We start from the raw sequence: 15283 nt of genomic DNA on the forward strand, positions 1-15283 counted from the left end.
GGAAGGAGCTACAGATTCGGGTTATAATTCACTGTGTTTGCTTTTTTTTTGTTTGTTTGTTTTTTGTTCAAATTCAAGACATTCATATGAGCCCAGCCTAATGTTGAAATACTGGTTGGTGCAGCTTTAATAATATAAAGGTGATCTATTCGTCACCTTACAAAAACAAAGTTATGATGTGCTTCACAAAGAAAACAGACATCATTAAGCAAATGAGATCCAAAAGAAAAAATATTACAAGATAAAATAAATGAAACAGCAACAACAGCTGATATGTTAAAACTGAGTGATTAAAGTGAGTGTTAAGAGGTTTGTAAGAGGTTATTGAGTTTGCCTCCCTGAGATCTCCAGGTAGGTAGTTCAGCAACTGAGGAGATCTTGACTGAGACTTGTAAGGCTCACAGGGAGATACAGGCAGCAACCTACAATCCTACAATTTCATTTAGCAGATGCTTTTATCCAAAGAGATGTACATCTGAGAGTAGATACAACCTGAACATTCAAGTCCATAAAATCAAGCAGTGAGATCTTAAAATCTATGCTAAAACCCAATAATAACCAATAAATGGCAGCAAGGATTGGAGTAATATGGTCACTTCTCTACTTATGTACAACAAGCCTGGCAGCAGCATTTAGATTTTTAGACTTTTAAGTTATTGAAGATGTTTTTTCTCTCTCCAAGAGACTTCTTCAGTTCTGTCTTAATAACCTAAAAGCAAAGTGTAATTGCTGTTTACTGAAGCTCCTTGGAATACAACGATCTGAATAGTAGAAAAGGTCTTCATTTCTGTCTTTCAGGACACAGTGTTTAAAATCCAGCAGATTGTACTGGTTTAGGCACTTTATAACTGCATTGCCTTCCATCATGACTCTCAGGTAACTAATATTACATCAAGGTTTTGGATCTTTTGTTTGCAGATGCTTGTAGCTGCACATTGAAATGTGTTTCCTGGAAATGTATGCATATATGTGTGATGCATATACTATTTTGATGTTTGTGCAGCAGTATACATTATAGTATGCATGCATATGTAAGCTTATATTCACATATGTAACTCTATGTAGATTTTTCTTTCATTGGTTTCTGTTTTGGCTTTTACCTGTTTCAGATCAGATGGGATACGATCGTTGGTTGAAGAGGAAAATTATGGATTCAGCAGCACAGAATCGCACAAAAAAATGGTGTGTAGTCACATGGGAATATCTATGTTTTTCCCTGGAAATTCACAAAAGACACAAGACTAAGACTAGTCCTGTGTGCTTAGTATCATGTCAAACAGTCAGAGTCAAAATGACATCTTTGTTGCTGAGAGTCTGCAAACTCTTGACCAAACAGAAGTGGCTAAGAGAGACTTGACATTTCCGCTGATGTACAACCCAAGAGTCGAGTGAAAATGGACTTTATGTCATATCAACAATATTTGAGCTCCCTCTCTGATTGCCTCTATCCTCTCAAATAAGCCATTAGTCTGACACAGCACATTCCAGTGTGCTGGTAAGCAGCTCAATCTGCCTGCGCTGGAGTCCTGCTGGTTCATCCAACGCTAGCTTTACAAAAAAGCTATTTGAGGAAGGCTGGTGTTTTGCGCGTCTCCTTTGGGCTGCCAGATGGTCCTGCGTAAGAACTTTGAATTATTCAGCCATCCCACAGCAGACTGAAGCTGTCATGTGTAAGACAACTTGGCTGGCCTCTTCCTGAGTCGGGAAACACCAGCGGATGAGTGTGTACAGCTACTGCAGAGACACGAGCAAGTTACACAACTCAAAATTCAAATTCCACTAATGCACAATTTGGGCCTGGCTTACAATTTACTGCAGTGATGGAACGCTTTTTTTCCCCTTCTTCTTCTTCTTTTTCAGATCAGACTCGGAGTGTGTTATGCCTTCATAGAGAGGGATGAGAATCATAAATTATTCACCTGATCCAGCTTTTATGTGTGATCGCTGAGCTTACAGCGGCACTGGCACATCTAGAAACAAGCAGTTAAGCTTTTTAATAGATACACAGTATCTGTTTGTGCCATTCTCTAATGCATCACATTAAGCCAGACTGTGTCAAGCACAATTATGGAAATGACTAAAGTTGGACAAGAATGTGTGTACAGCCATAAACCAAAACATTGTCATAAATTTTCTGAAAGACATCATGTGGGCCCTTTAATGTGCTACAATTACCATATTGGCCATTAGTGATATTAGAGTGAAGCTTTACTGATGGCAGGGATCATGATTAGAGCCATAATTTAGCAGGATAACTCCTGTCACTTTAACAGAGCCATTGACACTATGAATACATGCCATTACAAAATACTGCTGTATAATATATCACCACATTAGAGATGATATATGTTCCATATTTCACTTTCTCCTCATACCTCCCTCATTTGCTTCCAACTAAAACCAGACTCACTTTGTCAAGGTTGAGACGGTCTGAACCAGCCGACGTGGGCTCATCCCTATTTTTGGTGTTTGTTGGTGGGGGGTGGTGGGGAGCTAATCCTTTCAAAACAAGAGGAAGAAATCCACTTCACATGGAGGGCCGCTGTGTGTCCACCTGAGTGTGTGGTGTAATCACCCTGAGAGCGGCCCATTAATCCAGTTGGGGGTTGGCGCTTTGATCCCTGGCTGAGTGGCTCTACAGGCGAAGCTCTTGAGCTCACCTCCTCCGCTAAGGATCACTCAAAATTAGTAAGGAGACTTCTTATTATGTGAAATGGGTTAATAGCGCGTCTTTAGTCAAGAGGCCTGTCCTGCCTGTACACACAGCTTAGATGGGAGGCTCATTTCGAACAAGTGGTCCAATTTCGGATGAGGGTCTCTCCACAAGAGGGAAATAAGGCAGTTATGTACTCTACAGAACAACCTCTGTGAAACAAATGTAACCAATCTGAGATCCTTACACTGTAATTGCAGTCTGTAAGGTCTTTACTGCAAGTGTCTGCTAATTGCATATGACTGATACATGTCTGTGCTGTTCATGTGTTGACAACAGACTGTAAATGTAAAATTGCATGTTAGTGCTACAGAGCTGTACAATCAAAGCAACACATCACATTTTCTCATAGAAATAAGAAAAGTGAGGGAAAAGTTTTAATAATTTGCATTTTTCTTCAATCATTACTAAACTTCAACCGCATTATTCAGTTAGCTTTTGCATTTTAGGGTAAAATACTATGACTAATTAGTTTTTCATGAATTGCAGCTATAAGCACCTTAAAGAGGAACTCCACCTATTTTCCACAAAGAGTCTATTTCCTTGTGTTGGAAAATATATGTCTGCAAATATATATATAAAAGAAAGAAAGAAAAAGTTAAAGGTCCCTCCTTTCAGCAAATAAATTAAATCCTCACATATCCTCAGAATGTGACTTTTAGTTCCTAGCTCCAAATACTACAAAGACTGTTAATGTCACCACAACTGTATAACCTCTGGTTAGTCCTGTTCTTAATGGGCTGTTTTAGTGTCTGTAGCTTTAAATGCAACTGAGCTTTGGCTGCCCACGCCCCCTTCAGGAAGAAGACGCTCTCTGTGTCTAACAGTTTGTAACAACAGTTGACCACAAAGCCACTGACAGACATGAATGAGTGTGTAAGACTTAGACATTCTTTTGCTTTAAACCTTCAGCTGTATTGAAGTACAGTATATGTGAGCAGGTTAGAAGAAAATACATATAACCTGAAGCACAACAGGTGACATAAAAACACAATAACCCACCCATGACTTGTTGATTGGGTTCAAATCTGTCAAAAAGCTCCCACCATCGCTGAATGGCCCTCAGTACAATTTCCACAGAGCTCTGACCTGTGGGCATACAATCAAAGCTAGTGGTAATGTTAGCCACAGTAGCCACACAGCGTGCTAACACTAAAGCTTTTCCTAAAAGTATTGTGATGACACCGACAGAAAAATAAAAGTAATTCCACTGGATCTTTGGCACCTCAAATGCTGGAAGTGCATGAAGCCTGTTGTGTTCACTTTTGCAACCAACAGCACCATTGGTTGTGTTTTGCTTGTGGCTGAGACAAAAAGCAGTTAACAGAAACAGCTCTAGAAAGTAAATAAAATGGGTGGACTATAGTGTATGATGGAGTATATGATGTTTGAGATAGATGAATATTAGTTTATTAGCCAGTGAGGAGTTACACGACTGACTTAAATAGTAACCTTGTTTTTTCAATTTATTTGGTATTATGTTGGAGTTGCCAGTTAACAGAAGATTAGTTATTTGGAGGTAGCATGTGGATATAAGGGGTGGCTGTGGCTCAGGTGGCAGAGTGGGTTGTCCACCGATCGCAAGGTTGGTGGTTTGATCCCTGGCCCTTCTGCAACCTTGTTCAAGATATTGAATCCCAAGTTGCTCCTGAGGGCAGGCAGGAATGTGTGTCTGAATGGGTGAATGTGAAACATTGTTGTAAAGTGCTTTGAGTACCACAAAGCTAGAAAGGCACTATATACTGTAAGTGCAGCCCTAAAAAACTACTCCAACTTTTGTGATTTGGTACAACCCTTACGACTTACAGCAGCTAACGTTAACAAATGCTACCAAATTATAGATCTTCTCTCTTCATGATACCATTACATTTTAGCATGTCACAAAAAAAAACTTCTGTGATTTGACCGCTTCAAAAGTACAACAAGAAAAAGGCATCCTGCACAAAGAAACATGTTTGTGCTCTTATTCCACTTGATCTGAGTCAGTTTGCCTGATAAAGACATCTTTACAGCAAGTGAGTTATGAGAAACAAATAATAAAAAAAATGCATCTTCAATGTTGCATTATCCTTTAGTTGCAACTTGTGACCACAGTGTCCACTGTTCAGCAGAAGCTACATTAATGCAAGCACCAAATTTGGTGATTTTCAGAGCCACTTATAAAAGTGAGCGAGTATAATCTGCAGAAGTGGACATTTCTCTTTGAATTTTAAGGTTGTGTTAGTGGCTCAAAAATAGTACCAAAGTTGACTGTTGCTTCATGAACTCCAAACAATACGCAACAGTCTGTTTTGCTCGTTAGGACACACATATTGACACCCGCATACATAGCAGGCTGTACATGTCAGACTTAAAAAGGAGAGGGCGAGTCGGGCTCCTGCAGACACTGAGAAAGCCGAGGCTGTAAATATTCATGGCGGAGCTGTCAGCGTGTCGGGCCTCTCTGCTGGCTCCTGTCACTCCATTGATCTCTCATACATGACATTTACGTCCAATGACCGCCCTGCCTCACCTCAATCATGTGGGAAGAGGTGCCCTTTCTCCCACCTGCTTGATGTCAGTTCCTCCTGGAGACGGAGGCATACTGATCGACCCCCTACATCATGGGCTCACACATCCCCTCTGTCACTAACGTATGCACATCGGAGGAGAGATCACTCTTACAAATCACCAGGCTCTGACTTTCAGAAGTTGCACTGTGCTAAAATATCAAAATGTACCTTTTTGCTATGCTTTTTTAAAGAACCATGCCAGTGCTCTTGCATGTTCAAGCCAGATAACTTCCATTTGCAGACAGTTACTTCCCAAAACATGCAGCCATTAACTACCTTTTGCAGTATTTTGCAAGATTATGCAAGCTTTCAATGTACAATGCTTTGTCAAAAGATTGCAATTTGAAACGAAAAATGATCTTTATAACTGGGACTAATTATGTCAGTGGCAGTATACACTTACTAAGGTCCTTATTAGACAGTTAGACAATCATATGCCTGCTTTTTCCATTTGATCATCCTATATTGTAGTCATGTGACAGCAGTGTAATGTATTGGATCTTGCTGATACAGGTCAGGAGCTTCAGTTCATGTTCACATCAGACAGAATAATGAAACGATCTGATATCAGTGATTTTGAGTGTTTGTAGCTGACAGGCTGGTGTGACTTTTCTGAGTCTCTGAAACTGCTTATCTTCTGGATTTTCACCACACCAGTCTCTAGAGTTTCATTCAGATTAGTGTGGAATAAAAGGCATCCAGTGGATAGAAACACCCTGCAGAGTGGTTGGAGCTGACAGAAAAGGAAGCAGATGGGCGATAACAGAAGAGGACCACGTCACGTTCCACTCCAGTAATCTGAGGCTGCAGTGGGCACAGACTCATCAAAACTGAAAAGTTGAAGATGAAAAACATGGTTTGGTCTGATCAATCTTCATTTCTGCTGAGGCTGCAGATGGTGTACTCACAACTTGGTGATGACAACATGAATCCATGGGTTTTGTGTCTAGCAGTGTGTACTGGTGTATCACAATGTTGTCTTGGTGCACTTTCAGCCCCTCCTTAAATCTAATCCATCACGATTTGAGCACCAAAGGACTGTCCGAACAGTGGTGTTGAGCATGTTGATCCCTGTAAGGCCACAGTTTACAATTTTCTAATGGCTACTTACATTGGGGTAATGCACCATGTCATGCAAAAGGGTTAATGAACATGACGGTAAGTTTGGTGGACTTCAGAGGTCACTTTAATCACCAGATCTGAAGGCAGTAGAACACCCTCAGTATGTGGTAGAAGGACAGATTGACAACATGAATGTGCAGCTGACAAATCTGCAGAAATTATGTGATGCAATAATGTCAACATGGAACAAACTCTCAAAGGAAAGTCTCCAACATCCTGTGTAATCCATACCATGAAGTATTCAGGAATACATGCTGAATGACTCAGTAATAAAAATAAATTTTATTTAATGCCCAACTCACAGGGATCTTCTGGCACAATCTTAAATTATAAAAGTTTTAGTGGCTATCTTTTTAGTTCTTTTAGTGGCAATAAAAGCTGAGATCTAAGAAGATCGTGACAGTAATAAAAAGTAGGGACGGGGATACCTGAATTGAGCAGTGTAGATTATTACAAAGAGAATTTCAAAGTTAAGAATTCAGATCTGAAGAGACAAGCTTATCTTTTTGATTTTTGCCTTGAGGCAAAAGTGTCTAAACAAATTTCTGAAGTCAAAATACCCCAAAGTCTTTAAACAATAGATTTGACTTTGCCTGACAAAGGTGAAAAGCCTGAAGTTCACACACGAATGACTTCTGTTTGATGTTCCAGCTGACTTTAAGCTTCCCAGAGATTCCATTAATTCAAGGGAAGTCCTCATTATTGAAGCCTTTTCACGAGTAGAAATGAAATGTGCAACACAGTAATAGGTAAAGCCTCCATGTAACTCTTCTTATCAGTAACAGACATAGGCTCGCAATTCTTGCCTGTCTGACAGATTTTCTTTCTGATTCATTTTTTAAATAAAAGCATTGTTTTCAGTGGTTATGAATTTCCTCAGCAGCAGCAAGACACATTATATGAACCTCCACAAATTCCTTCTGATTAAACTGTGATAACCAAATCCTTTTAAGAAGGACTGACTCTGAAAGACTCACCATAAATAGACTAAAGACTCTTGCAAAAATATCAACTTTACAGCTGGAAACAACCCATAATGCAGCATTCTCCATTCAAAGACAACATCTGTTGTTGTGAACCTGTAATTGTCAATGCCTCAACTATGAGAAAACAGCCATTTTTCAAACCAGAAAAAAATCACATCCAACTTTCAGTCCAACACTGAAAGAATTCTACCATGCTGGGACAGATTTGTTGATCAACTGGGACTTTAAAATAAAATGAAAACAACACATAGTCCACAAAAGTGTGTGAACAAAAAAGTTTAACCAAAGCAGAATTACTTTTAAATGCTTTTTGATTTTTCAAAGTCATCACCTTTTCATTGATTCCTACAGTCTCCTACTTGAGCTTTGGGAAGCATTGATGTGGGCTCTGATTGGAGGAGCTGCTAATTGTTTATTTCTGAAGCTAGTAACTCTAATGAACTGAGCAGGGGGAACTTTTGGGTTTCAGCCAAATAGTCGTTTTCCTAAGGAGTCCTCACAGATTGACATGATGCGGAAGTATGAATGTGGTAGCTATATTAATGTCTGTTCAAATTCTCTAAATGCTAATATAAGATGCTTCAATGCTTCCTTTCTTATCACCATTAGGACACATCTATTGTCACATCATTATGTAGCATAGTGCATTGCTGTATTTATTGTACCTCTGAAGTCATGTAATTTTTGACTCTTGTGTGATCAACACACAAAGTGAGAAAAAAGTCATCATGGCTGCCTTTAGGTTTGCTTTGTTGCTTTTCTATAAACAACAAATTCTCACTGACATAAATTTGATTGACTTACTGAAGAAACAGATGAACAAAGGTGTCAAATTTAGACATTAAACTCATTAAAAGCAGAGATGCTGCATTAATGGACAATTTACTGTGTTAGCTTCTATTCTGGGGAATGACTTTAAATGCAGAAATGAGGTTAAGGAACCTTACCAGAGTTGCAGAGTAGGAAATCCTTTTTCCGGTGCCGTTTATGCAGAGGTTTCCTACTTGGATTTTGGAAAATCCAAGTTCCCAGTTGCTACCAAATGCACCTGGATTCTCTGAGCACCACTGTTGTGTGCTCATAAATTCTCCTTCATCTTTCCTTGACCTTATGATGTTTTCCGTCGAGAGAAGGTGTTTGGAAAACAACAGAGGATGCAATGTTTTTGACTACTCAGTCACAAACTTGGTCTTCCTTTCTCTCAGTGATGCCCAAGAGAACCAGTTTCATACAGCGTTTGATGGGTTTTGCCTTTAGCTGGGCAGTTCTTGCCATTATATGGATTACTACAGCACTTGAATAGGGCTGTTTGTTGTACACTGACACTACCTCGGCACATCAACTGATGCTCTCAATGGCACTAAGAAGGTAAGACATTCCACCAGTTAAGTTTAGCCAAAGCTCATCTATTAACTGGAAATCATTTCAGGTAATGATGTTGATAAGCTAGTTACCATGGTGTTGTTTTATTTGCTTATATTTTTTGGTTCTTGCTGCATTTCATCATTTGGATTTCTTCAATTTTGTCTTACATAGATGGAAAAAGTAAAAAAAAAAATAAACAAACAGCCTTCCATTAGTAGGCGTGTCCAAACTTTCTGCTGGTACTTTAGCTCTGTTGTCATTATATAGCACGATGTAATCTCATGTTACACATATTTTATGGTAACCCGACAATAGAAGTAACCTCCTGTGATGTCAAGTTCCAATTTTTCACTCTCTATTTCAATTATCTGTATAATCTTGTACTGTAAATAGACAAACAGGCTTTTCCTGAGGAGGAAAATGAGTAACTGGAATGTGATTAAGACATAGCCTGGAACCCTATCCGGTCGTCACTGTTTCAAGTCTCTTTTTCTGTTCCCCTCCAGGTGCTTTTGAACATTTCCCCTCTGTGTAGCTACAGAGCAGCAGAGTGTCACATCTTCATAGGGTCCCTGCTGATTTATACTTTAATAAGAGCTTGGATTATAATATCTATACTGTATGTAACTACATTTCAGTGCTTATGAGCATTGATTTCCTGTGCGCAGTGCTGCTTTTCCCGGGCAATAATTACCTATCCTCACTGAAAGGCACCAAGCCCACGTAATTACTTTCATAAGACCTTTATATACTCTCTTTCAATGCGTCTTCAGAAGAACAATCAATACACTGACAGAAGAGAACCTGTATTTACTGCTGCTTGGCAAAGATACTGAAGATACATGCACACGTAGCTGTAGTTCTTTTGCATTCAGTCGGCAGAAGCAGAGCCTAAAACAGTTTGTTCATCCTGATGTTCCTCCTCCGGCGCCTCTGGCCTCTGTTCTGGTCATGCTTCATGAACCCGAGCTGATGTACAGGTGGATGTCAGGGATTGTGGAGGGAGGGGGGATGTGCAGACAGGGGCCATGGCCTGTTTGCTGAGAGGATGAAGAAATCCGTCATTATCCTCTGCGAGCCATTCCTCTCACGCTGCCCAGGACCTGGCTGTTAATTGCCCCGAGAATTCATCCAAACAGAGACGCCGAGAGGAAACACCGCTGACGGAGGGCTGCCGATCGATCAGCTTTCATAAGGCTTACGGAGAATCCTCTTTTCTTTATGAAACAAATGTTAAAGCATGATTTCCCACAAGGTGTCGTGATATTAGAGAGGATGGAAACTTTGTGTTTCTGTGCAGTAATTCCATTATTCATCCAGGCAATGCCGCTCAGTTGTAGTCTGCAAAACAGGCTTTACCATTTGTCAGAATATTAGATTTTATGAAATATGCTTGTTGTAAGCTGAAACTCAAAGCTTGTTTTCACGATTGACTGTTTTTCCAGTTGCTAAATAGCTAAATTATTTTCTTAATTATATATTTGATGGAAACTTATTTTCCACAAGGTTACATTACAAATCAACATATTTTTTTCCATTTTTTCAATTTAAGGTCGCTACTTCTCAGCTAACCAGCTAATCACATGTTAGATGGGGCGGGACTCGTCACCCTGATAACCCAGAAAATAGAGGAGAAGTTTCAAACATGTAAGGAAAGACTTGTATTTTAGTTCAAGCTTCGTTATTTTCCTAAAAGCAACCAAATAATTTTGGTGCCTAAACTTTAAAAGCGTCGAACAAGTGTTATTTTTTTGTAAAAAGTGTCAAAAAAAATTTAATATTTTCTTAACTGTGTAGTTTTCAGGCCTAAATCTAACCAGAGTGTGAAAAATAAAATTAAATAAAACATTTTTGAAACCTAAATAGACCTGCCTTATGCCCAGGTGGAGATATTTATGTGACCCAACTCATACTCAGCTCAGTCTTCTTCATGAATGCTAAATGGAGGAAGGGATAACTGGAAGATTACAATATTTCACCGATTATAACTGAGTCTGAGTCAGTAAATATTTCCTCTATTTGCATCCAAGTCAACTTGAATATGTATCTCTCCCCTTTTCCCTCACGTCAACCAGTGGCAGCAGATGGTCGCCCTCCTTGAACCTGGTTCTGCTGAAGGTTTTCCTTTCCACTGTTGCCAAAGAGCTTGCTTGAAGGGAATAGTGTGGATTTGTTGGGCTTCTTTCTATAGGGTCTCAGAGTGCCCTGAGATGACTTGACTGGACTGAATTGAAATAAATGTTTAGGCTTACAGGGCTAAACTGTCACATTGGCAACAGCAGCCCTGGAGGGAAACATGTATCATCAGTGACCGCCGATGCTGCTCAAGGCTAAACCGTGTCACACAGTATTTAGGTGACATCGTATATCCTTCCATTTGCATGGCTTCTAAGTCACTGGTCTTATAGCAGAGAGAGATAAACTTCTTTCTCATGACTTGAGAATGTGAGCACATAGTTTCTGGGGTCATTCGTGTTCATCCATCACAGGTAACATTTTGGTTTATATCTCAGGGATCACAAATTTGTGTAAACTGTGAAATCAGCCAATCAGTCCAATTCTGGTCCAGAACATCCTCCCTTAATAATCGAAGCAGATTCCTGCTTGGTTCCTGATCTGTTTTATTTGGCTTTGGCACTTAGTTTTGGACTTCCAGGTGCAGTGAGACTCAAAGTGTTGTGTTCACACTCTAGCCCTGCTTGTTGAGAGTCTAAGACGCTGCTGTAGGAAAGTTTCAGTGTTGACTTCAGGCAGTGCTTGTATTGCTAAAGATGTCTGGCAGAGACCATGTGTTCTGAACTTCTCAGCTGAGCTGTCATGTAATATTGGACATTTCTGCCTGCTTCAGCACTTGTCAGTGTCAGGAACCTTGTCTTGTCTCAAGTCGATCAGGCGCCTCAGGCAGCTCAAGTAAAAACAGTTAAGCTTTTCGAGATGTGAACTCCCTAAAAGTGGCTGCTGCGTCACTCAGGAGGCTGCTGGACACTGAGCGGCCACTTTTCCTGATGTCACACCTTCCACAGGATCCTCACCTGCTGCTCTCATTGCTTTCCATCACCTTAGGAAATGTGTGAGTAAGATGTAGTGGACCAATATCTAGCTTTGATTAAAGTAAGAAAGGGTTGCAATGGGCTTGCCTCACTCTCTTGTTCTTTTAAAAGTTCCAGAGGCAAGATGAAGGTTGAGGGGTCTGGAATTGGATGCAATGTGCAGCCTGCAGTACCTGTTGCTGATGCTTTAAGCTTGGCAGTTTGGATGGTCAGCAAATCTGCTTGTATAATGGTTCAGCACTGTAGACTTGGGTTTTCTTGCAGCCAGTATGTAGAAGTGTAAACCTGATATGCACGAAACCCATAAAAATGAACCATATTTCACACAAAAAAATAGCATTCTTTTATTAATCTTTTTCATCGTTGACAAACCCCTGACTTCACTTTTTTACAGCCACCTTTAATTTTGCTTAAGTTTAAAAACCAGATCGTGGCTTTAATTTATCAGTTTCTTAAAAATTATCCAGTCAGCACAAAGAAAAAAAGAAGAATTTTAGGGTGGGTGCAACAAAGTCAGGAGGGCTCTGAGCTTAGCACAAAGAAACTTAATGGAGTAGAGCAGCTCCATCAGGGAAAAGAAAGATGGCTGTGCAGCAAATCCATCAGCGGGAGGAAACAGTACCGAGGCCGACTGAGTCAAACCAGGTCACAGGATGAAGACGAAAAAGGCAGAGAAGAAGAAATCTGGCTACAGGGAATTTGGGGTGCAGATTTTCTCTTAGTGGGTTTTACTCATTCTTCACAGCTTGAGGGTCTGAGATTGAAGTTATCTGCGCTAAACTTTTTACCGGATTAGAGGCAAACAGAATTTGATTCTTGCAAATCTACTTCTTCTATCAGTCTCACCAAAACTCAGCAGACAGACAAAGCCTCTGTCAAACTCATGCACACGGACGGCATATAGTCCTGAAATTGCACACACAGTCAGCATGTCGATACGCCGATACACCTGGAAACATCACCAGGTGCTGAAAAAGCAACTATACAAGCAGCTGTTAAGTGCAAAAAGTCGGGAATCAATTTCCATGATACAAGTTGAACCCATCAGCAGGTTTGTCTTTGCAGGAGTAAAGACAGAGAGGAGAACTTCAACAAGGACATGTTTGAAGGAAAGGGAGGTTGTGCAGAAACAGGTTCAAGAAGACATCTGACAATCTGCAGTGCCTAAACCAGCTTTATGCTGTGTGGACTGTGTAGCTACTTTGCAGGGCTTAAAGACAGTCTATAAGAGGAAAAGGTTGAGGTGTCACAAGCTGACGGAGCAGGTAGAGCAGCATGGATGAAAAATCCAGAGTGAAATCAAAGTTAAAGAGAGCAGGAGGGTCAGGCAGCGAACAATCTGCACAGTATTATGTATATTTCTTTTTGCAAAAATGAAGTGTATGTAATTTCCAGGAGACAGGGTTGTGTGAGCACACATTGTCCGTTATTTCATATTCCTCATTCATCTTGCTTTTTGACGGGTTTTCATAATGCAGGTTTATGGTCCCGTTTTCCACCTTATGTTAATATATGTTGTATGTCGATATGGTATCAGTATACAATTCAGGGAGCATAGGATAATCTGGATGTTCTGTCAAAGTTTAGCATCGGTGAATTTGTGAAGGTCTAAAAACAAGTCTGCATCCAGGGCTTTTTGAATTACAAGAAGAAACTACACTGATAGAACTTTCAACCTTCTGTTCATTGCTCATTATTCTGAAATTCTCAGTCTATACACTACTGTTCAAAAGTTTGTGGTCACCCAAGCAATTTCCTGCTTTCTATAAAAACTCATACTTTTGTTCATGTGCTAACAGAATTGCACAAAGGTTTTCTAATCATCAATAAGCCTTTCAATACAACTAGCTAACACAATGTAGCATTAGAACACAGGAGTGATGGTTGCTGGAAATGTTCCTCTGTACCTCTATGTAGATATTCCATTAAAAATCAGTCATTTCCAGCTAGAATAGTCATTTACCACATTAACAATATCTAGACTGTATTTCTGATAGATTTAATGTTATCTTCATTGAAAAAGAAAAGATTTTCTTTCTAAAATAAGGACATTTCTAAGTGACCCCAAACTTTTGAACGGTACTGTATATGAGTTTAAGATCTCGTACCACTGGCAGTTATTGTATTTCCTGCGTTATATTTTTCTTTAATTGTTACTGAACCGATTTTGCACGACAGCAAAAAGTTGCAACTATTGCTAAACTCATATTTCAACGCATTCTCTGCATAAAAAAATCATTGAAATGGTCAAATAAATAGTTAATATTATTGGTAGGGGGGCTGCACGGTGGCACTGTTGTTAGCATACAGCTAGAAGATCCTGGGTTTGCATCCCAGCCTGGGATCTTTCTGCATGGAGTTTGCACGTTCTCCCTGTCCAGTGTGGGTTTTCTCTGAGTTCTTCGGCTTCCTCCCACAGTCCAAAAACATGCTCAAGGTGATTTTAAGTTGTCTGTAGGTGTGAATGTGAGTGTGCTTGGTTGTCTCTGTGTAGCCCTGTGATAGACTGGCCACCTGTCCAGGGCGTCCCCTGCCTTTGCCCTAAGTCAGCTGAGATAGACTCCAGCCCCAACACGACCCTAATGAGGATTAAAATTACTGGATTGTTGGTAGGCTTTAGACTTATTTTAAGTTTCATTGCATGCTGGAATATATGGAAATGACAAGAAGGCATGAGTCTGTACAGACCCAAGAAGAACCAATGCACAACATGAACAGGTAAGTTGTAGAAACAAAAGGCAAACTGTACTTCCAAGAAGATATGAGATTACAAAATGTCCAGAGTCCAAAAACTATGCAAGGAACAAGCTGAAAATGCTGGAAAGTAAAGCTACAATGAATAGATAATCTGACAATTGAAAGGGAGAGACGATGAACTATCAACCAAGAACTGATCAGAACACAGAACACAGGTGACGCAGAAAACTGGCGGGAAAACACAAAAGCAGAAAGTATAACAAACATGGAAACAAAATTAAAGAGGAAGTAACTTAAACCAACTTAAAAACTAGTCTGCTCTGATTGGTCAGCTGGCCTGACAAAGCAAGTTAATGTTGGTTCTGCAACACCCGGCATGTGACTAAGCAGAGAGACGTCCAACAGTGGCTCTAGCAGGGAATCACAGCAAGGAAGCTGCTCATTCTTCACTTGTGGGCAAAAATAACTCCCTTTGACTTTGGATTTTGGAAGTTGTAGATGTTTTACACAGACAAAACAACTCTATAACACTGAAAAGCAAATGGAAAATGGGAATATAAATTACAGAATACATTTAGCAAAAACAAAAACATTCCATGAAAATTGTTGGGCTTTTTGATCAAGTAAACACTTGTTCACCTTTATAAGAGTGTCTACTAATAAAAGTGACACATTCAAACAAATGCCACAAAAAACACATTTTAAAAAACCCACATCATTGATGCAGAAAACATCAGTACATGACTGCATTTATTACACCTTCAAAGCTTTCATTAGATTTAGGAGTCCAGATTGGGT

The sequence above is a fragment of the Amphiprion ocellaris genome, chromosome 12 (assembly GCF_022539595.1).
Source record: "Amphiprion ocellaris isolate individual 3 ecotype Okinawa chromosome 12, ASM2253959v1, whole genome shotgun sequence".
In the NCBI taxonomy this organism is placed as follows: domain Eukaryota; kingdom Metazoa; phylum Chordata; class Actinopteri; family Pomacentridae; genus Amphiprion; species Amphiprion ocellaris.